General features: G+C 46.8%; 2 non-coding genes across 2 annotated transcripts; both read left to right on the plus strand.

Moving 5' to 3' along the window:
- The first annotated feature begins 20816 nt into the window (after nt 1-20816).
- On the plus strand, nt 20817-20888 carry trnaa-cgc (transfer RNA alanine (anticodon CGC)). The gene has a single exon. It is a non-coding gene; the product is annotated as a tRNA-Ala (tRNA).
- Nucleotides 20889-22765: 1877 nt separating this feature from the next.
- trnan-guu (transfer RNA asparagine (anticodon GUU)) lies at nt 22766-22839 on the plus strand. The gene has a single exon. It is a non-coding gene; the product is annotated as a tRNA-Asn (tRNA).
- Nucleotides 22840-25549: the final 2710 nt, after the last annotated feature.

Consider the following 25549-nt stretch of genomic DNA (forward strand, 5'->3'; position numbering starts at 1 on the left):
TTGCAGAATAGACTGGACATAGGGAACCCACTTCGAGTATCGCTGTCTCCCATCACCCCTCGATACGACCGTGTTGTTGAAGGGAACAAGTATTCATCCCAGGGCTCCCACTGATTCAGCGATATTTGTGTGTTGCAATTATTTTATATGTACATACGGGGAAATATGTGCTGTGTTTAATATCCAAACGTTACTTAAAATGTTATGACGCTATTGACTTATAAGTGACTTATATAACCATATAACAATTACAGCACGGAAACAGGCCATCTCTGCCCTTCTAGTCCGTGCTGAACACTACTCTCATCGACCTGCACTCAACCCATAACCCTCCGTTCCTTTCCTGTCCATATACCTATCCAATTTTTCTTTAAATGATAATATCGAACCTGCCTCTACCACTTCTACTGGAGTTCGTTCAATACTTACTTCAATCTCCCCTGTCCTCCTCCGATAATTGACTTATCACTATATTCATGCGAGGAAAATATGCGCTGTGTGCTTAACATTAAATTTGTTCGATAAACCCTTTTGGAAACGAAATTGAGTGTATTAGCCACTTATCACCTATAGAAACATAGAAAATAGGTGCAGGAGTAGGCCATTCGGCCCTTCGAGCCTGCACCACCATTTATTATGATCATGGCTGATCATCCAACTCAGAACCCCGCCCCAGCCTTCCCTCCATACCCCCTGACCCCTGCAGCCACAAGGGCCATATCTAACTCCTTCTTAAACATAGCCAATGAACTGGCCTCAACAGTTTCCTGTGGCAGAGAATTCCACAGATTCACCACTCTCTGTGTGAAGAAGTTTTTCCTAATCTCGGTCCTAAAAGGCTTCCCCTCTATCCTCAAACTGTGACCCCTCGTTCTAGACTTCCCCAACATCGGGAACAATCTTCCTGCATCCAGCCTGTCCAATCCCTTTAGGATCTTATACGTTTCAATCAGATCCCCCCTCAATCTTCTAAATTCCAACGAGTACAAGCCCAGTTCATCCAGTCTTTCTTCATATGAAAGTCCTGCCATCCCAGGAATCAATCTGGTGAACCTTTTTTGTACTCCCTCTATGGCAAAGATGTCTTTCCTCAGATTAGGGGACCAAAACTGCACACAATACTCCAGGTGTGGTCTCACCAAGGCCTTGTACAACTGCAGTAGTACCTCCCTGCTCCTGTACTCGAATCCTCTCGCTATAAATGCCAGCATACCATTCGCCTTTTTCACCGCCTGCTGTACCTGCATGCCCACTTTCAATGACTGGTGTATAATGACACCCAGGTCTCATTGCATCTCCCCTTTTCCTAATCGGCCACCATTCAGATAATAATCTGTTTTCCTATTTTTGCCACCAAAGTGGATAACTTCACATTTATCCACATTAAATTGCATCTGCCATGAGTTTGCCCACTCACCCAACCTATCCAAGTCACCCTGCATCCTCGTAGCATCCTCCTCACTGCGAACACTGAAACCCAGCTTCGTGTCATCCGCAAACTTGGAGATGCTGCATTTAATTCCCTCATCCAAGTCATTAATATATATTGTAAACAACTGGGGTCCCAGCACTGAGCCATGCGGTACCCCACTAGTCACCGCCTGCCATTCTGAAAAGGTCCCGTTTATTCCCACTCTTTGCTTCCTGTCTGCTAACCAATTCTCCACCCACACCAATACCTTACCCCCAATACCGTGTGCTTTAAGTTTGCACACTAATCTCCTGTGTGGAACCTTGTCAAAAGCCTTTTGAAAATCCAAATATACCACATCCACTGGTTCTCCCCTATCCACTCTACTAGTTACATCCTCAAAAAATTCTATGAGATTCGTCAGACATGATTTTCCTTTCACAAATCCATGCTGACTTTGTCTGATCATTTCACCGCTTTCCAAATGTGCTGTTATCACATCCTTGATAACTGACTCCAGCAGTTTCCCCACCACCGACACTAGGCTAACCGGTCTATAATTCCCCAGTTTCTCTCTCCCTCCTTTTTTAAAAAGTGGGGTTACATTAGCCACCCTCCAATCCTCAGGAACTAGTCCAGAATCTAACGAGTTTTGAAAAATTATCACTAATGCATCCACTATTTCTTGGGCTACTTCCTTAAGCACTCTAGGATGCAGACCATCTGGCCCTGGGGATTTATCTGCCTTCAATCCCTTCAATTTACCTAACACCACTTCCATACTAACATGTATTTCACTCAGTTCCTCCATCTCACTGGACCCTCTGTCCCTTACTATTTCTGGAAGATTATTTATGTCCTCCTTAGTGAAGACAGAACCAAAGTAATTATTCAATAGGTCTGCCATGTCCTTGCTCCCCATAATCAATTCACCTGTTTCTGTCTGCAGGGGACCTACATTTGTCTTTACCAGTCTTTTCCTTTTTACATATCTATAAAAGCTTTTACAGTCCGTTTTTATGTTCCCCACCAGTTTTCTCTCATAATTTTTTTCCCCTTCCTAATTAAGCCCTTTGTCCTCCTCTGCTGAACTCTGAATTTCTCCCAGTCCTCAGGTGAGCCACTTTCTCTGGCTAATTTGTATGCTACTTCTTTGGAATTGATACTATCCCTAATTTCTCTTGTCAGCCACGGGTGCACTACCTTCCTTGATTTATTCTTTTGCCAAACTGGGATGAACAATTGTTGTAGTTCATCCATGCAACCTTTAAATGCTTGCCATTGCATATCCACCGTCAATCCTTTAAGTGCCATTTGCCAGTCTATCTTAGCTAATTCACGTCTCATACCTTCAAAGTTACCCCTCTTTAAGTTCAGAACCTTTGTTTCTGAATTAACTATGTCACTCTCCATATTAATGAAGAATTCCACCATATTATGGTCACTCTTACCCAAGGGGCCTCTCATGACAAGATCGCTAATTAACCCTTCCTCATTGCTCAAAACCCAGTCCAGAATAGCCTGCTCTCTAGTCGGTTCCTCGACATGTTGGTTCAAAAAACCATCCCGCATACATTCCAAGAAATCCTCTTCCTCAGCACCTTTACCAATTTGGTTCACCCAGTCTACATGTATATTGAAGTCACCCATTATAACTGCTGTTCCTTTATTCCACACATTTCTAATTTCCTGTTTAATACCATCTCTGACCTCACTACTACTGTTAGGTGGCCTGTACACAACTCCCACCAGGGTCTTCTGCCCCTTAGTGTTACGCAGCTCTACCCATATCGATTCCACATCTTCCCGGCTTATGTCCTTCCTTTCTATTGCGTTAATCTCTTCTTTAACCAGCAACGCCACCCCACCTCCCCTTCCTTCATGTCTATCCCTCCTGAATATTGAATATCCCTGAACGTTGAGCTCCCATCCCTGGTCACCCTGGAGCCATGTCTCTGTGATCCCAACTATATCATAATCATTAATAACAATCTGCACTTTCAATTCATCCACCTTATTACGAATGCTCCTTGCATTGACACATAAAGCCTTCAGGCGCTCTTTTACAACTCTCTTAGCCCTTATACAATTATGTTGAATTATATTCCAGTCATGATTAACACCGCCCCCACCCCGTACAGAATCGCCAAAAACGATTTGTAGAAAAAAAAAATTGGCACGTACACGCATGCGCACTGGTGCCCACGCAAGTCTTCATGGTCATTGTCGCCTTTCTCGAGGTAAAGACAACGTATTTCACTACTACTCATGTCCGTTGGTAACCCTGCACCCCCACCCCCACCCCACAGGGTCGGCCGGTCCGCAAGAATATTGTCAATAATAAACCGGTCCGCGTTGCAAAATAGGTTGGGGATCCCTGCTCTAAGCTTCACAAAGAAGTGTCTTGGATTTGGCTAAAATAAGGAGCCATTTTTTCCAACTTAGGAATGGTGTGCCAGCCATTCGGTGCTATCTTCAATAGGTTCCAATAGATACATTTAATGTCAGAGAAATGTATTGTCATAAGTGGGGGGTGTTGGCGGCGGACCCAAATGCAAGACACAGGCACAGAAGTACTTGGAACAGGATTAGATGTGTAAAGCAAGCAAGGGAAGTGGGGATGAAACGACTCTGGACAAGACACAGGCCCTGGACGAGGCTAGGATACAGGGCCTGATCTAAGAGTAGACGAGGAAAGCGGAACCTGGATGACGAAATAGGAATTTGGAAGCTGGACAAGGACTCTAAGCCAGAGAATGGACGGCGACCCAGAACCTGGGTCTTGACTCGGGCTCGGACCCCGGATCTAGGTTAGAACAAGACGTGGCTACAGGACGAGGAGTGGCAACAAAACTGGACTGGAGAACCTTCCTCCAATCATCTCAAAATTATGCCTCTGGTATTGGCCATTTCTGTCTCGGGGAAAAGTCTCTAGCTGTCCACTCTATCCACACCTCTCATCCTCCTTCACTCCAAAGAGAAAAAGCCCCAACTCACTCAACCTTTCCTCATAAGACACGCTCTCTAATGCAGGCAGCCTCCTGGCAAGTCTCCTCTGTGTCCCCTCTGGATCTTCTCCATGCATCCTATGACAAGGCTACCAAAGCTGGACGCCAGTGTGGTCTGACCAGAGTTTTATAGAGCTGCAACATTACCTCACACTTTTGAACTCTATCCCCCAATTTACTGGACACTCCGCCTGCCCCCGCATCATCGGGGGAGTCTGAAGCCCCGAGGTTAAAAGTGAGAGAGAAAGATGTTAAAAAGGGATGTAAAGAGCAAGATTTTCACAAGTGGACATGTGAGTGGGACTGAAAGAGAAATCTCTAGAGGTGGGTACAGTTACGTTGATAGAAAAGGCCGAGGCCCATTCTCCCACCCCTCACCCCATGCGCACTCCCTCGCACACTCTCGCTCTTTCGCCTCACACTCGCACACTCTCGCTCTTTCGCCTCACTCACACTCACTCTCTCTCTCTCTTGTCTAGTTTCATCTGGTGTTCAGCCCTCTCCCCGAACCTGTTACCACCTCCGTTATTTATCAGAGTCCAACCCTTGTAGCTCTTTGTGTTCCTGCTGTCAGTCCGCACCTTCACACTATCCCTACTTTGTCCCATCTCCCTCGCGATGTTATTTCCTCGTTCCCCATGTCGTCCTCCACCTGCCACTGTCTGTGCTCCTCCTTCGCTCCTCTCCTTGTGCAGGATCTGAGAGATCTTGGGGTCCGTGTTCATAGGACACTCAAAGCTGTTGCGCAGGTTGACAGTGTTGTTACGAAGGCGCATGGTGTGCTGGCATTCATCAACCGTGCGAGTGAGTTCAAGAGCTGTGAGGTAATGTGTGGTAAACCATATATATATGTTGTAACTGGGTTACCCGTCTGGACACGTCCCTCTGTTGACTGCTCCTGTGGCTCCTCCCACAGACCCCTCAATAAAGGCGATTGTGTCACTGCTCCTCCTCTCAGTCCAAGAGCAGACACTCAGCATGATGGAGATCACATTTTACTGCTAATAAAAGCCTTTCAATATTTACTCTACTTCCAGTCTTTCGGAGTTATTGATAGTGCATCAAAATGTTACAACTATATAAGACCTCGGTCAGACCCCACTTGGAGTACTGTGTTCAGTTGTGGTCACCTCACGACAGGAAGGATGTGGATACTATATAGAGAGTGCTGAGGAGAGTTACAAGCATGAAGCCTGGATTGGAGGGCGTGTTTTATGAGAATAGGTTGAGTGAACTTGGCCTTTTCTCCTTGGAGCAACGGAGGATGAGAGGTGACCTGATAGAGGTGTACAAGATAATGAGAGGCATTGATCACATGGATAGTTAGAGGCTTTTTCCCAGGGCTGAAATGGCTAGAATGAGAGGGCGTACTTTTAAGGTGCTTGGAAGTAGGTACAAGGGGATGTCGGGGTAAGTTTTTCACGCAGAGAGTGGTGGGTGCGTGGAATTTACTGCCAGGGGCAGTGGTGGAAGTGGATACAATAGGGCCTTTTAAGAGCCTCTTGGGTGCATGGAGCTTAGAAAAATAGAGGGCTATGCACTAGGGCAGGGGTCCCCAACATTTTTTGTACTGCGGCCCGGTTTAATATTGACAATATTCTTGTGGACCAGCATTTCTTAAAGGGTTTATCTGACGAATTTAACATTAAACAGACAGCGCATATTTTCCTCGCATGAATATAGTGATAAGTCAATTATCGGGGGAGGACAGGGGAGCTTGAAGTAAGTGTTGAACGAACTTCCAGTAGAAGTGGTAGAGGCAGGTTCGATATTATCATTTAAAGAAAAACTGCATAGGTATATTGACAGGAAAGGAATGGAGGGTTATGGGCTGAGTGCAGGTCGGTGGGACGAGGTGAGAGTAGAGTTCAGCACGGACTAGAAGAGCCGAGACAGCCTGTTTCTGAGCTGTAATTGTTGCATGGTTCTACAAGTCACTTATAAATCAATAGCATCATAACATTTTAAGTAACGTTTGGATGTTAAACACACAGCACCTATTTTCCCCGCATGAACATATAAAATCATTGCAACACACCAATATCGCTGATTCAGTGGGAGCCCTGGGCTTGTTTCCCTGCAACAAGACAGTCCTATCACAGGCTGATGGGAGTCAGCGATACTCGAAGGGGGTTCCTTATGTCCAGTCTATTCCGCAATTTAGTTTTTGTTGGATTCATTGCAGAGATATGTTGGAAATGGAAGCACCGTTTTCAGTGCTTTCATGGCTATCTCAGGATATTTAGCCTTGACTTTGATCCAGAATGCTGGCAGAGATGTTATGTCAAACATACTTTTCAGCCCGCCGTCATTTGCAAGCTCAAGCTGAACTTCTTCCCGCGCTGACATGGATGACGTGCGGGTAATGACCTCCCGTGTGTTCAAGCTGAACAGGGCGTGACAGGGAATGAGGAAAGCTGCAGCAACTCCTATCGCCAAAACATGTCGTTTCCTCGCGGCATGGGACCGGTCCGCAGCCCGGTGGTTGGGGACTGCTGCGCTCGGGAAATTCTAAGCAGTTTCTAGAGTAGGTTACGTGGTCGGCACAACATTGTGGGCCGAAGGGCTTGTAATGTGCTGTGAATTTCTATGTTCGGAAACATGTGGTTAAACCTCTCAGTCCTCTCGTGCTTTCCTACTTATTTCTGCCTGCTCTGCTTACCGGACCTGCCTGTTTAGTTAGTTTGACATGGAATTCTGACTCAACACCTGCTACACTAGTATTCTGTGTCCCAGCCCTGCTGCCTCACCAGCTTAAACCCTCACAAAGTGCTCGAGCACAGGTATGGATAAAAGGGACGCACAGAGGCGGTTTCCAATAGTGCAAGAGTCTGGGACCAGAGGGCACAGCCTCAGAATAGAAGGACGTCCCTTTAGAGCAGAGGTGAGGAGGAATTTCTTTAGCCTCAGAGTACTGAATCTGTGGAATTCATTGTCACAGACTCACCCCTGACATTTCCGCTGTACCTACTCCCCAGCAGCTTAAACCTGTGTCCTCTTGTGGCAACCATTTCAGACCTGGGAAAAAGGCTCTGACTATCCACACAATCAATGCCTCTCATCATCTTACACACCTGTATCAGGTAACCTCTCACCCTCCATCGCTCCAAGGAGAAAAGGCCGAGTTCACTCAACCCATTCTCATAAGTCCTGCTCCCCAACCCAGGCAACATCCTTGTAAATCTCCTCTGCACCCTTTCTGTGGCTTCCACATTCTTCTTGTAGTGAGACGACCACAGTACTACAAGTGGGGTCTGACCAGGGTCCCATATAGCTGCAACATTACCTCTCGGCTTCTAAATTCAGTTCCATGATTGATGAAGGCCAATACACCGTATGCCTTCTTAACCACAGAGTCAACCTGCGTAGCAGCTTTGAGCATCCTATGGACTCAGACCCCAAGATCCCTCTGATCCTCCACACTGCCAAGAGTCTTACCATTAATACTATATTCTGCCATCATATTTGACCTACCAAAATGAACAACTTCACACTTATCTGGGTTGAACTCCATCTGCCACTTCTCAGCCCAGTTTTGCATCTTATCAATGTCCCGCTGTAACCTCTGACAGCCCTCCACACTACCCACAACACCTCCAACCTTTGTGTCTCAGCAAACTTACTAAGCCATCGCTCCACTTCCACTTCCTCATCCAGGTCATTTATAAAAATCACGAAGAGTAAGGTCCCAGAACAGATCCCTGAGGCCGACATCCATGCAGAATATGACCCATCTACAACAACTCCTTGCCTTCTGTGGGCAAGCCAGTTCTCGATCCACAAAGCAATGTCCCCTTGGATCCCATGCCTCCTTACTTTCTGAATAAGCCTTGCATGGGGTACCTTATCAAATGCCTTCCTGAAATCCATATACACTACATCTACTGCTCTTCTTTCATCATTGTGTTTAGTCACATCCTCAAAAAATTAAATCAGGCTCATAAGGCACGACCTGCCCTTGACAAAGCCATACTGACTATTCCTAATCCTGTTATACCTCTCCAAATGTTCATAAATCCTGCCTCTCAGGATCTTCTCCATCAACTTACTGAGGTAGGACTCACTGGTCTATAGATTCCAGGGCTATCTCTACTCCCTTTCTTGAATAAAGGAACAACATCGGCAACCCTCCAATCCTCTAGAACTTCTCCCGTCCCCGTTGATGATGCAAAGATCATCACCAGAGGCTCAGCAATCTCCCTCGCCTCCCACAGTAGCCTGGGGTACATCTCATCCGGTCCTGGTGACTTATCCAACTTGATGCTTTCCCAAAGCTCCAGCACATCCTCTTTCTTAATATCTACATGTTCAAGCTTTTCAGTCTGCTGCAAGTCATCACGACAATCACTAAGATCCTTTTCCATAGTGAATACGGAAGTAAAATATTCATTAAGTACCTCTGCTATTTCCTCCGGTTGCATACATACATTCCCACTGTCACACTTGATAGGTCCTATTCTTTCACGTCTTATCCTCTTGCTCTTCACATACTTGTAGAATGCCTTGGGGTTTTCCTTAACCCTGCCTGCCAAGGCCTTCTCATGGCCTCTTCTGGCTCTCCTAATTTCCTTCTTAAGCTCCTTCCTATTAGCCTTATAACCTTCCGGATCTTTAACATTGCCTAGCTCTCTGAACCTTTTGTAAGCTTTTCTTTTCTTCTTGACTAGATTTATTACAGCCTTTGTACACCACGGTTCCTGTACCCTAGCATAACGTCCCTGTCTCATCGGAACGTACCCAGGCAGAGCTCCACACAAACATCCCCTGAACATTTGCCACATTTCGTCCATACTTTTCCCTAAGAGCATCTGTTTCCAGTTTCCTGCCTGATAGCCTCATATTTCCCCTTGTTCCAATGAAAAGTTTCCCTAACTTGTCTGCTCCTATCCCTCTCCAATGCTGCGGTAAAAGAGATAGAATTATGATCACTATCTCCAAAATGCTCTCCCACTGAGAGACCTGACACCTGACTAGGTTCATTTCCCAATACCAGATCAAGTACAGCCTCTTCTCTTGGAGGCTTACCAACATATTGTGTCAAGAAATCTTCCTGCATATTGTGTCAAGAAATCTTCCTGAACACACCTAACAAATTCCACCCCATCTTAAACCCCTTGCTCTTGGGATACGCCAATCGATATTTGGGAAATTAAAGCCTCCCATCATGACAACTCTGTTATTATTACACCTTTCCAGGATCTGTTTCCCTATCTGCTCCTCGATATCCCTGTTACTATTGGATGGCCTATGAAAAACACCCAGTAAAGTTATTGACCCCTTCCTGTTCCTAACCTCCACCCACAGAGACCCCGTAGACAATCCCTCCATGGAGTCCACCTTTCCTGCAGCTGTGACACTATCTCTGATCAACAGTGCCACACCCCCACCTCTTTTGCCTCCCTCCCTGTCCTTGTTGAAACATCTAAAATCCAGCAATTGAAGTGACCATTCCTGTCCCTGAGCCATCCAAGTCTCTAATGGCCACCACCTCATATCTCCAAGTACTGATCCACGCTCTAAGCTCATCCACTTTGTTCACAACACTCCTTGCGTTAAAATAGACGCATCTCAAACCTTCGGTCTGAGATCATCCTTTCTCTATCACCTGCCTATCCTCCCTCTCGCACTGTCAACAAGCTTTCTCTATTTGTGAGCCAACCCCCTCTTCCTTAGTCTCTTCAGTTCGGTTCCCACCCCGCAACCATTCTAGTTTAAACTCGCAGTAGCCTTAGCAAACCTCCCTGCCAGGATATTGGTCCCCCTCAGATTGAAGTGCAACCCATCCTTTTTGTACAGGGCACACCTGCCCCATGAGAGGTCCCAATGATCCAGAAATCTGAATCTCTGCCCCCTGCTCCAATCCCTCAGCCACGCATTTATCCTCCACCTCATTTCCCCCTGATATCTCCTCTGTACCCACTCCCAAGCACCTTAAAACTGTGCCCTCTCGTTCTAGCCATTTCAGCCCTGGGAAAAAGCCTCTGACTATCCACACAATCAATGCCTCTCATTATCTTGTTCACCTCTATCAGGTCACCTCTCATCCTCCGTCGCTGCAAAGAGAAAAGGCCGAGTTCACTTAACCTATTCTCATAAAGCATGCTCCCCAATCCAGGCAACATCCTTGTAAATCTCCTCTGCACCCTTTCTGTGGCTTCCAAGTCATTCCTGTAGTGAGGCGACTAGAACTGAGCACAGTACTCCAAGTGGGGTCTGACCAGGGTCCTATATAGCTGTAACATTACCTCTTGGCTCTTAAACTCATCCCACGATTGATGGCCAATGCACTGTATGCCTTCTTAACCGCAGAGTCAACCTGCGTAGCAGCTTTGAGTGTCCTATGAACTCAGACCCCAAGATTCCTCTGATCCTCCACAGTGCCAAGAGTCTTACCACTAATGCTATATTCTGCCATCATATTTGACTCGATAGCCGAATTCCGCTCTTGCGTCTTATAATCCTGGTCCCCCTTGGCTCGGGTCACCTTGCCATGGAAGAGATCCCAGTGATGCTGTCTGATCTGCACCCACACTGTCTGTACATTTCAGCCGTTCTGCCTTCCTGTTTCTAAACTCGCTCGTACATGGCAGAAGGGGTAGTCCAGCGATTACAATATACCAGCACTTCTTCTTTACAACTTGTCTATTGATCTGTAAATCTCTGTTGCAGGACCTCATCTCTCTCCTTGCGGATGATCATTGGTGCCAGCGTGGACTATGCCTTTTTATCATGGGGCAAAATACATTCTGAGCGTCGCACAAATCAGATCGATGATCCTTTCTTCAGTCTTGCTTCGTGAAGGTCGGGGCTGTGAATGAACGTTTGCATTTTCTGCTGGTTTTTTTAGGTGTTGTCTGAAGCCTGTGGCCAAGTAATCACAGCAAAGCACATGCTACCGACGGTTCTCCAGATGGCAGGCGATCAGGTGGCAAACATTCGCTTCAACGTGGCTAAATCATTGCAGAAAATAGGACCGGTTTTAGATGCCAGGTAAGTATTTGAGTTGGGGTTTATAACCCGGCCTGTGGAGAATGTTTCATCTCCAGTTTGGAATGGAAGTTGAGACGCCACTGTGGTGGCATTTAGTGATGGAGTCGCACCGTCTTTTGTCCCCACAGGTCCAATCCGGCCAAGACCACCATCTCTGCCGGTCCCATCGTTCCAGGTTCTCAACCTGGGGTTCATGGACCCCTAGCGTAATGGTCCATGGCACCAAAATAGTTGTGAACCCTTGCTCTAAACCTTTCCTGCCCGCGTACCTGTCCTTATTGAAGTTGTTAATGTGCCTGCCTCAACCAGTTCCTCTGGCAGCTCATTCCATGTACTGCGTGGGGGAGGGGCATAAACTTAACCCTCAGGCCTCCCCCTCCCCTGTGGTGTTTGCCTCACTTTCCTGCTTGACCTGGATCCTTTGGTACCCTTAAACGATCATCTTCTCTATCCAGAGGTTAAGACCATAAGACACAGGAACAGAAACAGGCTGTTCGGCCCATCGATACTGCACGGCCATTCTATCATGGCTGATTTATTATTCCCCTCAACCCCACTCACCTGCCTTCTCCCCATTTTTTTTTAAAAAAAGGACATCCTCGCCAAGAACATTTAGTGGCCCGTTTCTACCCTCCAAATTACCTGTTTAAGGTCTCTCCACTGGCTTTGTATTCCAAGGGCCTCATTTTACTAGAGCTTTCCCAAGCAATGCGCAATATTCCTTTTTGTAAGGTTGTAAGACTGACCTTGCACACTCGGTCTCTCATCACCCACGCTACCTGAGGAACTCCAATCAACTGGCCTTTTAAAAGGGTCCCACATGTCAGAGGTGTTGTTTGCCCCTCGAGCAGCTGCTTCCCAGTTTACCTTCTCCTGTTCCTGCCTAACACCGTTGCAATTAGCCCTTCTGCACCTCAGCACCTTCACCCAAGGATCAGTTTTAATCTGTAACCATCTTAAAACTGAGGGAATTACAATTATGGCTGAAAATTTGATCATCTGGCCCGGCTCATTTCCTCGTAAGCTGTGTTACGTCGCCATGCCAACCTGGAGTGTCTGCATACTGTCTGGTGTAACCCTCCTAGACACAGTTATCAATTTTGTCCCACTGAAGCCTCTGGCGCTCAGGAAGTTCCATTCAGTACTGGGGAAGTTGAAATCAGCCGGTCAGTGACCCTATTTTTAAGTCTTTCTGTGACTGGGGTTGAGGGGGATAATGAATTGGCTGTGATGGAATGGCAGAGTAGACTCGATGGGCTGAATGGCCTGATTTTGCTTCTGTGTGGCATGGTCGTATCTGCCTGTATATCTGTTCCCCAGCTCCCAGTGGCCTTTTGGGAGCCTAGCACAGTAATTAAACCATTTTGTTCGTCTGTCATGCAATATATGTCGTCTGCATGGACATCTGTGAGACCTTTGACAGGGTCCTGCATGGGAGGCTGGTCCTTATTGTTAAAACTTCTGGCAAGCTGGCAACATGGGTTTAAAGTTGGCTGAGGATGGTGGAGGTTGTTTCAAGCAAAGCTTAGGTTCTGGATATAGTCAGTTGTACTTCATAGAAGCATGCCCTCTTGTCCATTGCATCTATACTGACAATCACTCCTTGCTATAGTAAACCCACTCAGCCACACTAACTCCACATCCCTCTGTCTTGCTCACTGAACCTGCACAACAGGCCCATTGGCCCACAATGTTGTGCCAAACTAATTCTTCCTTTTCAGTCCGGACGAAGGGTCTGGGCCCGAAACGTCACCTGTTTATTCATTTCCATAGGTGCTACCTGACCTGCTGAGGTCCTCCAGCATTTTGTGTGTGTTGCTCTGGGTTTCCAACACCTGCAGACTTTATAAATAAAGCAGCGCCTAATTGAACCGTGTCCTTTTGCCCGCACGTGGCCGATATCCTCCATTCTCAGCACGTTCATTTGCCTGTCTAACAGTGTCATAAACACTTCAACGCTCACACAAAATGCTGGAGGACCTCAGCAGATCAGGCAGCGTCCATGGAAATGAATAACCAGTCGGTGTTTCAGACCGTGACCCTTCATTGGATCATAAACACTTGTTTCATACCTGCATCCAGTTCCACCAAACCCATCGGTGTGTTCCAGGTACTCAAATCATCGGCACATCTTTGAGCTGTTCTCTTCTGGCTCTTACATCTCAACTGTGAGCCGTCTGTCTTTGCCTCAGAATTTTGTAAACTTCTATCATCTCGTCCCTCCCTCAGACTCCATCACTTTGGAAAAAGCAACCTCTCCGGTAACATCTGCAGTCCCAGCCAGCATGTCTTCTGTACCTTTTTCAGACCCTTTAAAGGGGAGACCAGAGCTGAATTCAGTACTCCAAATGTGACCGAACCCGGAGGTTTATCACAGGGAATGTCCTGTAAACATCTTCTGTACCTTCTCCAAAGTCTCCACACCCTTTAAAGGGGAGACCAGAGCTGAATTCAGTACTCCAAATGTGACCTAATCAGAGGTTTATCAAGTGACTGTCCAGGTTTTGTTCCTGCCTGCACCACCACCACCTCCTTTGGCAGCTCAGCTACCAACTCCTGCATGAAAAGGTTACTCCTCCAATCTTCTTTAATACATCTTCCCTCTCTCCTTCAACCACTGATGGATAAATCCTGGTTAGAAGTGAAAACCGCACAGTGAGATTTCAGTTAACGCCACCACCATCTTCATCATCATGAGACGTGGGCGATCGTGGTCTCTCCATGGCCACGATTGTTCTTGGCAAATTGTCCTGCAGAACTGGTTTGTGCCATTGACGCCTTCTGGGCCGTGTGTGTCTTTACAAGACGAGGTGACCCCGCAACCCCCCAGCCATTATCAGTGCTCTTCAGAGATTGTCTGCCCGGCGTCAGTGGTCGTACAACCGGGACTTGTGATCTGCACCGGCTGCACACATGACTGTCCACCATCTGCTCCCACGGCATCGCGTGACCCGGATCAGGTGGGGGGGCTTAAGCAGGTGTTGCACCTTGCCCAAGGGTGACCTGCAGGCCTGCGGAGGGAAGGAGCACCCTACACCTCCTTCGGTAGCGACGTATCTCCACCCCGCCAACCCGTCCGGTGAACGACTTTTGTGAAATTGTGCGTTTGTGATTAGATTGGAATTTGTGTGGAAAGCAATAACAGATGGATTGCATTAAAAGGAAGTTTATGCATTCAGTGCCCCCTCTCTTCAACGGCATAAAAATGGGGCATCCAAATTGTTCTCCTTTTGCATCCACTAACCCAAATGAGCTCAGCTGCAGTTTCTGACCATAGTCTGCTAGTTGAGCTCTAACCTGTATCTGGCCAGTAAACGATCAGTTGTGGTAGTGAGAGCCTGCGTGAGAGGCAGAAATAGGAGATTTTAATCTGGGTAGTATCCAGTATCGCTTTAGATTTAAGTGAATGTGCTGCTGTCTTGTTTTGAAGGTCACAGGTACTAAAAATTGCTTTTAAATCACAGCACTTTACAGAACAAGTTCAAACCAATATTGGAGAAATTGGGTCAGGACCAAGATATGGACGTAAATTACTTTGCGCAGGAAGCCATGACTGGTAAGTTGTGGCTTTGGACCCAGCTCGGTACGAGCATAAGCATTCTCCCTTCAAGCAGTTCTGGCCTGCATTGTCCCAGAGTTTGTCACTGGGTCTCGGAAGATGAGCACAAGACAAGATGGGTGTCTGCTGGGTTCCTGCTGTAGGTGGAATGATGGTAGAAAAGGCTCTTTAAACTAAAGATGTGTGTTTTGTAATCTGCACGTGTAACTAGTGAGGGTCAGGGAAAAACATGCAATCCTCAGCACGTTCATTAAAGGGGATAAAACACAAGTTATGGATTCAAAACTCTGAACCAGCAAGAGGGTTATTCGAGGTGCTGGAACAATGCTGTGATATTTGGAACTGTTTCCAGTTAAAGGGATTTATTAATTGTTCAGAATTATAAACCTTGTTATAGAGCCAAGCATGAAGTTCTCAGTTCTGTCTCTTACTTGTCTCCCTGTTTCTGTAAGCTGAATATTTTAAGAACCAATCCAGAGTTTTGAGTACAATCCTCAGTAAAGAGTTCTGTGTTTATATTAGGTGATTTTTAGGGTTCAGGAACGGGTGTTAAAATCAAGTGCCAGACATCCCACACTGCAAAAACTCATTTCAGGGAGGTAGCACCATCAATTTGCAGGAGACTTCCGGGAGAGGTGGGATGTCTGCAATAGAGTAGCCGTTAGCAGCTAGCCAGCTAGTTTAAATAATGTTAGTTATGCTATTGAATGAATGACTCTGTTAAACTCACCTCAACACGTCTTTTACAGTCTTAACCCACCATGGGCAAGAGAAACGTCATTGTTGCAAACAGTACAGCGAGCAACACTGTCATTATTTGGACCCCTGTTAGGCAGGGGTACACTTTAGTGTAGTCTGGGGTGATGTATGGGACACTCTGCCATGGCGGGCTCTCGCTCACACTCTCTCTCTCTCTCATGGTCGCTCGCGCGCTCTCAAGCACTCTTGCTTGCTTTCTCGCGCGCTCTCTCACTCGTCTGCTCTCGCTTGCTTTCGCTCTGGCTCGCTCTCTCTTGCGCTCACACTCTCTTGCTTTCTCTCGCAAGCTCTCAAAAAAATTGATTTCCATGATATTGTATATAATTTGCGGGCATCAGGGAGCCGCTATTCATATCCGGGAGACTCCCGGAACTTCCGGCAGAGGTAGCATGTCTGTAGTGCTACCATTCAATTGGTCTTATAGTGACTGAGGCCTCCGTCGGTCAGAGTCGACCATGGATATTGTGTCCTAGCTGTCCAGATATGCCAGCCTGGGCAGTACGATATGGAGAGCAAGTTGTTGCCCCATGTAGCAAGCTCCCCGTCTGCACGCACCCAAAGGAACGGCAGATTGAGTTTGGTACCAGGAGCAGCACAGGAGTTGTCAGTCAGCGTAGGACTGCCTTAGGGACTCCAGCTCCGGGTTTACTCCTGAAGCCTTCCCTGTGAGTGGGCACAGCGGCAAAGCAGCAGAGGTTTGAGATCAGAATTTTCCTTCTCCTAGATGAGCTGACGAGTCCCATCTGCCCGAATAGGTCTTGAAGCAACAGGAATTAAGAGTTGGCAATTATATGAATTCACTTGCAATATTTTAGAAATGACATACTCCATCGCTGGAATTCCCACAAGTTGTCGTCATAGCTTACAGATAGATGCGTGTTCTGATTATCTTCAGAAATGTTCCCATTTTGTCTCCGTTTAATATCTAATCTGCATGTTTTCCTTCTTATCTAGTGCTTGCCTTACCGTAGAAAGGAGTGAAGAAACGGCTCTCCAGACTTGCAACGAGATCTGCCGCTGACATCTTTGAAAACCTTCTTCCACTCTCTCTTGGTACCATATAGGAAAAAGGAAAGTTACGTCACATCTGCAGTTTCTCCAGTTAGCGAACGATTTCCCACCACGCCTCTCTGACATAGTGGGGAACTGCGTACGAGGCAAGTTACAGCAATGGTTTGCCATTGCCTTCTGCCGGGTGAGTTTCCAAAGAGATCACCAGCTCATAACCCAGCATGGATGGAAAGCATGCAGGGGAGCCGGCTGGATTCAAACTCGGGGTGACGCCACTACAACACCAGCTGGGTCAGCCTACTGTATGATATGGGGACTACTTTATGTTGTAGTAACACATTGTTGCATGCGCTATTAGGCGCACATTGATACGTATGTGTGTGTTCTGCATCATTTTCTACTAGTAAAGAACCATGAAACTTCGCTCCTGTCTCCAGCATTTTTATTAATAGCATTGTTGTGTAGCCAGGCCACATACACAACACTCTTTAAAGAATTACCCCTGGAAATGTAAACGTCGCGTACATAGTGTCACTGGATTTTAGCTGCCTTGTAGATTCTAGTTCTGCAGTTTTTCTGCTGTCTCAATTTAGCTTGAGATATCAAGCTGTCTGCTCCCCCTATTTATTTTCATTGACTGTAGTGTACCCAGTGGCATTGTGTATCCGATAGGTTTAACTGTTAACAAGGATGTGAGGTTATTAGCTTTGCTGCTCTGTCGACAGTCTCTTGTATCCAGCATGCCTCCTCCTCCTTTCCCAAAACACCTTCGCTTGTATTCCCAGCATCCAGTGGCAAATGCTCGAATTAAAACTGAAGATGTTGTCCAATCTGAAACTGTTCTCGGATGGGGTGGCAGAGGAGGGGCCCAGTGAGGGGTCCACGTTGGATGGGCCTTGGCTTGGGGAAGTGATCCACATTGTTGGGTCCTGACCTTGATGTAGGAGAGGGTTTCGCATTCGATGGGGCCTGGTGAAGGGGTGGGCTCCACATTGATGGGTCCTAAGGTGGGGCCCAAATTTAATGGGGCCTCATGTGTCTGCACTGCATTGTCCCCAGGTTGCTGAATGACGTGCTATAAGTTTTGACCTACCTTAATTTCCCTTTTAATCATTTTTAACATTAAAAGAAAGAGTGCCCGTTGGAGGAAATGTTTGCGAGAAGTGCTTGCAATGCGGAAAACAGATCATCATTTGTGCATCAAAGTCGCGAGTTCCATTCACACGGAGACAAGGTGAACTCTTGGTTCTTCAAGGACTTCCGACGTTCACTCAATCATCGGGACAGGATTGGGAATTTAATGGGATCTCGGGATTGAACGTAGTAACTCCCCATTGTGGGTGGAAACGTCATTATTTATAAAAGCAAAAACCTGACGTGAGACTAATTGTCCATCTGAACAATTAAATGATAGAAAGGACGTTCACTGACAAAATATCGGGATCGAGGTGCAAGAGAGATAGAGCATAAACGACCCAGAGATAAGAGACTCTGGTTAGTCCTCGCATTTGGACCCGGGTATCGGGCCCAGACCAAGTCGGGCAACGATTCGCTTCGGGACAACATTCCATCAACCAACCCGTAGCCGTTCTCAACCTCTTCAAAAACAAGAGAGAATCTACAAATGCTGGAAATCCAAGCAACACACACAAATGCCGGAGGAACGCAGCAGGACAGTCAGCATTATGGAAAAATGTGCCGTCGACGTTTCCGGCCGAGGCCTTTCGCCGGGCGACAATAGATGAGGAGAGATTTAAAGGGCAGAGAGAAACGCAAGGTGACAGGTGAAACTGGGAGGAAGAGGGGTGAAGTATATAGCTGGGAGGTTGATTGATGACAGTGATACAGGGCTGGAAAGGGGGAAATCTGGTAGGTGGTGATAGATCACTACGGAAGAAAGAAAAGGGGGCAGAGGCACTGGGGAGTCGGGGTGGATTAGATTAGATTAGATTATGAGGACACTTAGTCCTCGTTTTATTGTCATTTAGAAATGCATGCATTAAAAAGATACAATGTTCCTCCAGTACGATATCACAGAAACATAAAAAAAGACCAAGACTAAAACTGACAAAAACCACATAATTATAACATATAGTTACAACAGTGCAAAGCAATACCATAATTGATAACAGCAGACCATGGGAACGGTTAAAAAAAAAGTCTCAAAGTCCCAATAGCCCATCATCTCATGCAGACGGTAGAAGGGAGAAACTCTCCCTGCCATGATCTTCCAGTGCTGCAAACTTGCCGATGCAGCATCCTGGAAGCACCCGACCACAGTCCGACTCTCAGTCCGTCCGAAAACTTCGAGCCTCCGACCAGCCCTTTGACACCGAGCACCGAGCACCATCTCTGTCGAGTGCTTCGACCCCAGTCCTTCCGCCAAGCAACAGGCAAAGCCGAGGACTCGGGACCTTCCCCTCCAGAGATTTCGGATCACACAGTAGCGGCGGCAGAGGAACGAGCATTTCAGAAGTTTCACCAGATGTTCTCCGTCCTCTCACGTCTGTCTCCATCAAATCAGGATTGTGCACGGACTCCTACTTGACAGATAACAGATATTCATCACCATAGAGGCAGCGCACTGCATGAACATGAAGTGAGAGAAGGAAAAGGGGAAGGGGACTGGTGAAGGAAGGGCGAGAGGGGCGATTGCCGGAAGTTAGAGAAATCAATGTTCATACCATTAGGTTGGAGGCTATGCAGACGGAATATAAGGTTTTATTCCGTCAACCTGGATGTGGCCTCATCGTGACAGTAGAGGAGGCCATGGATTGACATATCGGAGTAGGAACGAGAAGTGCAATTAAAATGGGTGGCTACTGGGAGATCCCGCTGCTTCTGGCAGACGGAGCGTAGGTGGTCGGCAAAACGGTGTCCAAATCTATGTCGGGTCTCAGGATATACAGGAAGCCACACCGGGAGCACTGAACACAGTTCATGACCGCAACAGATTCACAGGTGATGTGTCGGCTCACCCAGAAGGACTGTTCGGGGCCCTGAATTGTACTGAGGGAAGAAGTGAAGGGACAGGTGTATCACTTGTTCTGCTTGCAAGGTTGAGTACCAGGATCCCTCTGTGGCGAGGGATGAGTGGACAATGGAGTCGCGTAGGGAGCGACCCCTGCGGGAGCAGAAAGTGGGGAGGGGGGTGGTGGGATGGTTGGGAGAAAGATGTGCTTGGTGGTGAGATACACTAGGAGATGGTGGAAGCTACAGAGAATTGTGTGCTGGACGTGAAGGCTGGTGGGCTGGTAGGTGAGGATAAGAGGAACCCTGTCTTTGGTAGGGGGCGGGAGGATGGGTTAAGAGTAGACGTGAGTGAAATGGAAGAGATGCGGTTAAGGGAAGCAAGGAAGTGCCGTGGCTTACAGACCCAGTCCTCACATATATAATTCCTATGTCATTTTATGTCATCTATTTATTTATTATTAATTTACATACTTTCACACTGGTTGTTTGTCATTCTGTTTGTGTGTAGCTTTTCGTTCATTGATACTGTTGGTTTCCTTAAGGGGAAGTATTGTGACCAGTCTTGGGTTACTCATCTTAGAAAAGATGTGCTGGTATTGGAGAGAATGGAGAGGAGGTTCACAAGGATGACTCCGGAAATGAAAGGGTTATCATATGAGGAACTTGTGATAGCTCTGGGTCTGTACTCACTGTAATTTAGAAGGATGAGAAGGGATCTCATTGAAACGTTTCGAATGTTGAAAGGCCGACAGAGTAGATGTGGGAAAGATATTGCCTATGGTGGGAGGTCAAGGATAAGAGGTCCAGTCTCAGGATAGAGGGGTGTCCATTTAAAACAAAGATGCGGAGAAATCTAGTTAGCCAGAGGGAGGTGAATTTTTTGGAATGTATTACCACAGGCATCTGTGGAGGACAGGTCTTTGGGGGTGGTTAAAGCAGAGCTTGATATGTTCTTGGTCGGACACGGCATCAAAGGTTATGGGAGAAGGCTGAGGAGAGAAAAATGGCGGTGCAGACTCGATGGGCCACATTGCCTAATTCTTCTCCGAAAGCTTATGATCTCATGAGATCATCCGATGGATGATTTCATCATAAATTTGACATTGGGGATGTAGCTCAGTGGGAGAGCGCATGCTTCGCATGTATGAAGTCCCGGGTTCAATCCCCGGCATCTCCATTATTTTTTTGAAAAATGGACGGAAAATTCCAGATGAAGAAATGTTTATACGCTTGGGTTTATTTCCGTCGTTGAAGCGCGGGATAAGACTGTAAGATATAAGGGAACTTCGAACGGGCCCTTGCTGTATCAGTGGGGAAATGCAAAAAGCACTGCACAACATTCATTGCATAGCATTTCCAATGAATCTGTGTAGCACAGTGGAACAGTGTTGGGCCCATAACTCCGAAATCGATGGATCGACACCATCTTCTGCCGTATTCCTCGTCCTGACGAAGGGTCTCGGCCCGAAACGTTTACGTCGACTGTATCTTCCTAGAGATGATGCCTGGCCTGTTGCGTTCACCAGCAACTTCGACGTGTGTTGCTTGAATTTCCAGCATCTGCAGAATTCCTCGTGTTCAGTCGTATTCATCACATATCAGTGTGTTTTAAAACCGCTACCTGTCAATCTACTGGCATTCAGTTGAATAATCGAAGGAGAGATGAAGAAAGAGTTTAAATTGCATGTGTGCTATGGTCGAAGATGGGCATTTCTGCCTTATCTGAGGTTTTCGATTCCGGTATTTATAGTATGGTTTCGAAGGCACACACTCACCCACATATGTTTTAATGAAGTCAGTGACAATTGAGGCGAACCCACTGACACTCGAAGATGAATCCCCGAAAACAGTCCTTTCCATAAATTCAAAACTGTCCTGCAAGCGCCCCTGCACCGTTTTGGTTCTCAGTACTGATACTGCGGACGTCAGTGTCTGCCTATATTTAGGGAGTAGAAATAGAGGCAGACTTTCCAGTGTGGGCAAAGTGGAAAATCTGGAAAATATTTTCCTGCATCAGTTATATCCTCTTGATAAATGTTCCTCCCCTCAAAACGATCAGACCGGATTGGGAGCTTTACACTAGGTACAGCTGAATCGGAAGCGATTCCGTGGCCTCTCCCGTCGCAGAGGACGAAGTGTATGTGTGAAAAGGGACGGTCCCACGGTCAACGAACAACATCGGGTGACCATTTGAAGTATCCTGTGCTCGGACATCCTAACGACAGATCGCTCTTTCGCATGCGATTTTCGCTACTTTAGTGTTTAGTATCCCCGTCTGTCACGGGAAAGACAGGGGTTAATTTTCCCGACAGGAAAACGGTTTTGCTCTTTCCATATTAAATGTAATTGCAACTCGAATTTGCAAAGTAAATTTAAAAGGGTTAAAGAGGTTAAATTGGAGTTTGGGGTTGAAGTGATCGGTTGTTTGGGGATGTGGAACAGTCGGTCTGCAGTGATCCCGGGAAGGGAGAATCTGCCGAGAGGAGGGGACTTTGTGTTCAGCTTCGTGAAATCTCCCCTCAGCCACTCTGTATCTCAGAGTTATTCGACGTAACACGCGGTGAGGTGGAAACAATGTTTCCAGAAATATTTACTTCATCCGCCTCTGCCACATTTTAAATGTTAAACAAAGGCTGTTCTTGTGCTCGATTTAAGGTTTACAGTTCAAAGAGTCAGAAAGGAGAGGGCGAGTGGAATCGGTGCCTTCACCCAGCTCAGGCCACCCTGCAGAGACTCCGTGAGACTCCTTCCGTCTGACTGCGAGCTCGGAGCTGTGAAAGGTCATCGACCTGAACGTGAACTCGGTTTCTCCCTCCACAGAAGCTGCCTAAACTGTGGAGTATTTCCGGCTGTTTCAGCGTTTAGTTCAGGAACAGTCCTGTTTCTCTGACTCCGGGATCGGTGCTGTCCTCATTCGTCCCTGGACACAGTGATTACGTCCCATGTAAAATGTCCTTCGTTGAGGAGAGTGTACTCGTGGCCGAATGTTTTACCAATGCACTGGGAATTCATTGTTATTTCCACTTCTAGTTCTGACAAGTTTTTTTTCAGCTTGTCTCTGTGGCGCAATCGGTCAGCGCGTTCGGCTGTTAACCGAAAGGTTGGTGGTTCGAGCCCACCCAGGGACGCTGGTGATCCAGCAGCTTTTTGCTGCCCGTTGCATTACCCGCTGGGAAAACGCTGCGCTGTCCGCAGACCGGCGTTCCCTGCTACTGCCCGCATCACGTTCAGCAGGATTTAAAATTGTTTTTTGTCACGTACCGAGATACAGTGAAATGCTTCTTTTTCATACTGTTCAAGGAGATCAAATCATTACACAGTGTATTGAGAGAGAACAATATCCGGATCTGGGCCGTACCCTCCAAATATCCGGACCTGCAGCTCGGTTTTTTTTTTGCACTACCTTACTTTCCATTTCTCTATATTTTATTTATGATTTATATATTTTTTAATATTTATTATCGATTTGTAATCCAGGGAGCGGGAAGCGCAGAATCAAATATCGCTATGATGATTGTACGTTCTAGTATCAATTGTTTGGCGACAATAAAGTATAAAGTATAAAGTATTTAAAACAATAGCAAAATGCAGAATAAAATTTAACAGCGACAGAGAAAGCACAGTGTAGATAGATAATTAAGTGCAGCATCATAATGAGGCACATTGCAAGGTCAAGTGTTCATCTTATCCTACTCGGGGACCATCTGCATACCAGACCCCACCAATTCCCCATTACCACCATTCACCTCCGTCTGGCGGAACTTGTCCCCATTCAATCATTTCTCTTTCAACTCCTCCCATTTCCTTCAAACAAAGGGTGCAACCACAGACACAGGCATGAGTCCCAGCTCTGCCTATCTGTTTGTCGGCTACGTGGAACAGTCTATCATGATAGTCTATCAGTCAATCAGTCTATCAGGGTTCGTCTTGTCCTCACCTACCTGCCCCACCCCCCAGCCTCCTCCTCCAACACACGATTCTCTGTAACTTCCGCTATCTCCGGCGGGATCCCACCACCAAACACATCATTCCCTTCCCCCTCAGCTTTCTGCAGGGATCTCTCCCTATGTGAATCCCATGTGCGTTCGTCCCTCCAACTGATCTCTCTCCTGGCAGTTATCCTTGCAAGTGAAACAAGTGTTACACCTGCCCATACACATCCTCCCTCGTTACCATTCAGGGCCCCAAACAGTTCTTCCAGGTAAGGCGACACTTCATCTGTGAGTATTTTACGGTCATCTACCGTATCCAGTGCTCCCGGTGTGGTCTCCTGAATATCGGTGAGACCTGACACAGATTGGGAGACCACTTCACCGAGCACCTACACTCCGTCCACCAGAACAAGCGAGATCTCCCACTGGCCACCCATTTTAATTCAACTTCTCATTCCATTTCTGACATGGCAGCCCATGGCCTCCTGTATTGTCGTGAAGAGGCTACACTCAGGTTGGAGGAGCAACACATCCTCCCTCTCTGACCTTATCTGTTACCTGTCCATCACCTCCCTCTGGTGTTCCTCCCCCCCTTTCTTTCTTCCATGGCCTTCTGTCCTCTCCTACTAGATTCCCTGTTCTCCAGCCCAGTATCTCTTTCACTAATCAACGTTTCAAGCCTTTAATTCACCACCCCCTATCGCCCGCCGGTTTCACCTCGTGTTTCTTCCTCCCTTCCACTCACCGTCTAACTCTGATTCCTCATCGTTTTCTCTCTCTCCAGTCCGGATGAAGGGACTCGGCCCGAAACGTCGACTGTATTTTTTCCCATAGATGCTGCCAGGCCTGCTGAGTTCCTCCAACATTTTCTGTGTTACTCGGATTTCCATCATCTGCGATTTTCTCTTTGTGCCTCTGTCGATGTCGCTTCACACTGATATATTCATGTGCCCATCTAAACACATCGTATACCCGTCTCTGAACCTGACAGCCCCTTCCAAGCACTCACCCCACTCTGTCTAAAAACGTGACCCACACATCTTCTTTAAACTCTCTCCCACTCTGACCTTAAATTCATTCCCTCTAGAATTTCAGATCCTTACCATGGGAAACCAATTTTTGACTATCTGCCAAATCTATGTCTCTCATAGTTTTCTACCTCATAATTCGGTGAAGTTTCCTCTCAGGCTCTGACATTCCAATGAAGGCAAACAAATTCAAACACTTAAATCAGGCAACACTTTACAAATCCTGCAGATCCTCCCTGCTAAGTGTCCATTCTTGTAGAATCTGGAAGAGAGTCAGAACAGGATTTAACGGGAAACTCTTGAGAGACGATAATTCCATCTCTGATCCACGACACAGTGAACGATAATTAATGAATCAATCTTACACGATTACTTAGCCCTTGGAGTTCTACATATATCATGTTCTATCATTTGCTTTGCAGTCTAAAACTGTACAACCTGCAATGACCAGGAATCGAACCCGGGTCAACTGCTTGGACAGCTATGCTCACCACTATACCACCATCGCTCAATGACGTTGCAAAGAATTTGAGTAGTGAGGCATCTTCCATAGTTCCATGTGAGTCGATCAGTCCCCAAGTTGCTTTCTGTCCGAGCATTCCTCACTCTGCTGCAGGTCCTATTCCGGTATATTAATGTCGCCATCCCCAACAGACCGGAGTTTTACAACCCACGGCGAGCATACTCCAGGAGTCAGACTGAGTTAGAACAGAGCCCCGGACGAGTCGAAGAGCTATTAATGGGATCCTGCCTCGCGCAACACAAAATGGATAAACAAATTCAGTTTATAATTGTCCTTTCAAACCGCACGCTGATGGGAGCCCTTCCTTTGGCCAGATATTGAATACAGTAAGTGACTAAATCGCTAAAGAATGCTG

The sequence above is a fragment of the Mobula hypostoma genome, chromosome 10 (assembly GCF_963921235.1).
Source record: "Mobula hypostoma chromosome 10, sMobHyp1.1, whole genome shotgun sequence".
Taxonomy (NCBI): domain Eukaryota; kingdom Metazoa; phylum Chordata; class Chondrichthyes; order Myliobatiformes; family Myliobatidae; genus Mobula; species Mobula hypostoma.